Here is a 2830-nt window from a genome sequence, read left to right on the forward strand (position 1 = left end):
TAGAATTAAACATGATAGTCCCGACCTTTAGATTTTTTCAACTTTTATAGTCAAGTTGTCGTGTGTCTTACATATTCCTTTTTTACTTTTCTGGTACATTTAAATTCGGTCTTCGCAGAATAAATGCAAGGATAAGATTCACATATGATATATATAATGGTCCTTCGAAAAGATACTGACCGAGTTATAGAAATTGTGGGGCGCTAAGGCGTAACATGCTCACAAAGGTATTTGTTCTATATGTAATGTTCAATGCTTATATTTTGTTCTGTGGGTGTGGAGTATCAGGTTCCTTAATCTTAATTATTTCATTTCATAGATAACTTTCATAAGATTTGGTGTTGCAGCTGTTATCTCAAATCTTTGAAACTATATTCTTATTCATGTGGATCAAATTCAGGTAACAATTTACAACCAACCTCTTTGTAAACATCACACGTTTAATCCTCTAAGGTTAGTCCTATTGATGTTTTGTCCAGAAAACAAAACAGGGATATATTTAAGTGGTAAATAATGTTTATTTATTCATTTATTAATAAAATCTAATTAAATGTTGAAATCTGGGAATATTGCCTATTTTATATTATTACGATAAATAAATGTAAATTAAATGATCCATATACTTTAAATAAAAATATATCAATATATTACTGTAGTAGTTATTATTATTATATTTAAATTTAAAATAATTACATGAATCGTCCATGGTGTACTCAAAAGTGCACGGTTATAGTCCCTACTTCTTGTGTTCGTTAAAAAACTCGTTAAGTCTAAGTATGTGCAATTCGTATAAGGGTAAAATTGTATTTTCCATCATTTCTTTCTCCCTTTGAAAACATCATCTTCTACAGATTATTTCATCCGCCCTATTCTCAATTTTAAATAACTATAAAAAGTCAGTTTTTAATAATTTGGTTTTGGATTCAATTTGTTGTGTCCATGTATTAGTAATTTAATATTGAATATATTATTTGTTGAATATGTTTTTGAGCTCGATTTCGATTTAACTTGATTTAGAATTTTTGAAAAAGAAAATCGAATTTATATCGATAGATCAAACAAAAATCGAATTGAAACTGATACGAAACTTGAGAAAATGGGAAATAGACTTAATGAACTCATGTTGTTGAAGATGGTATTTTGAAATAAAAAAATTCTGAAAATACCTTTTAATGTTTTGCATAGACCATGGATGTTCATTTTAAGTAAGTCGGGAATGATCAATGTAATGCCAAAAAATAATAACTTTGAATATATAATTTACTCTTATGATAATGATAATACTTAGGCGTCTAAGAACAAAAACGAATCAACTCCAAGGCTGAAATTAAGGTCCAAAACATATATCTTGTGAACAGAGGGACGAAATATGAAATACCGTACTAATGAAAGGTCATTTCCGAATGATTTGTTGTATTACCCTCTAGAAAAGCATAATGACCACAAAGGCATTAGGCACAATCACTATTAAGCATCAGATGCGTTAGTACGTATAAATAATAAGTCGATGAGCTTTGGATGCTCGTTTCAAATACCACTAGCAGCAGTGATTCAGTGAATGATATTTTAGAATAAAGGCCACAAAGGCACAAAGAATCAAAGTGCTAGATGGGTAGCCATTTGTCACAAGGAACTGGCGAGGGAACATGAAGGAGCCTAAAACAAATGAATCAGTTATCTCTACCTTTAAATACGGAATGCATGCTACTATTCGAGCAAGGGGAGTGGACTTCCGTGGCACCCCCGTCGCATGCCCAGAGACGCCGTCCCCCACTCTGCAGCTTCGTCGCGTATGCTCGTTCCGATCAAGTCAGTCGCCATGGCGACGTAAATTGAGGCACGCGTTAATATTAATAAAATATTAATATAAATATTCCAAAGGATATAAATTGAACCGTTACTTTTTTTTTTCTTTAATTCTTCTATATATACAACTAATACCCCTCGTCCCCTCGTGGGCTTCTTTCGTTAAGGGATTCTCAAATGTTGTTGATCCAAATAGGACATACTTTACAAAGAAACAATCTGCAGCTCGTAAAGATGTTGAGAAGACATTTGGAATTTTGCAAGGTCGTTGGGGTATTTTAAGATAACCTGCTAGGGTGCACAACATGATAATTAAAGACAATAGTTTTAACATCGCTGAAAATAAATCTTACTACTTGCCGGTTAACAACCTACAAGGATCAACTTGGTAAGAAATGTTTGATTTATTTACTGAGAAGACAAAAGAGCTGTGTGACAAAGACGAGCATGAGTATCTTCGACATACTCTTGTTTCGCATCTATGGCATAATCGCGAAATAGTTTAGGAATTGTGTTGTTTTAGGATGTGTAATGTTTTTTTTTTTTTTTTTTTAATTAGGTATTGTAATTTTTAATTATTTAATGTAATGTGTGATTATTATTTTTAATGAAGTTATATCTATTTATGTTAATTTTTATATTTATATTAATTTATGTTATATTTAAAATTGTTAAAATAATAATAAAAATAAAAATTGGCATACCGAAGTAACTTAGGTCACAATTCTCCACTTTTTTTGATTCAACAAGTTAAACCTAACATGCCAAGTGACTACACGAAAGTAAAATGAGTAGTAATAAATATGGATATATGGTGGAACAGAAATTTCAATCAAGTACACTCGCAAGTCAATCTTGCCATAACTAAAAGTTGTGTTAGGTTTTTAAAATAAAAAAAAAAATATCTAGTTTGATTAGTCTAAACAAATTTCCTGATCAATATTTAACTAAACATTGTGTTTAAATATTACAGTTGAATTTCAAAACCACGATGGGTTGTCGGTTGTCCACGTACGATAACTAT

This window comes from Rutidosis leptorrhynchoides, chromosome 1 (assembly GCF_046630445.1).
Source record: "Rutidosis leptorrhynchoides isolate AG116_Rl617_1_P2 chromosome 1, CSIRO_AGI_Rlap_v1, whole genome shotgun sequence".
Classification (NCBI taxonomy): Eukaryota; Viridiplantae; Streptophyta; class Magnoliopsida; order Asterales; family Asteraceae; genus Rutidosis; species Rutidosis leptorrhynchoides.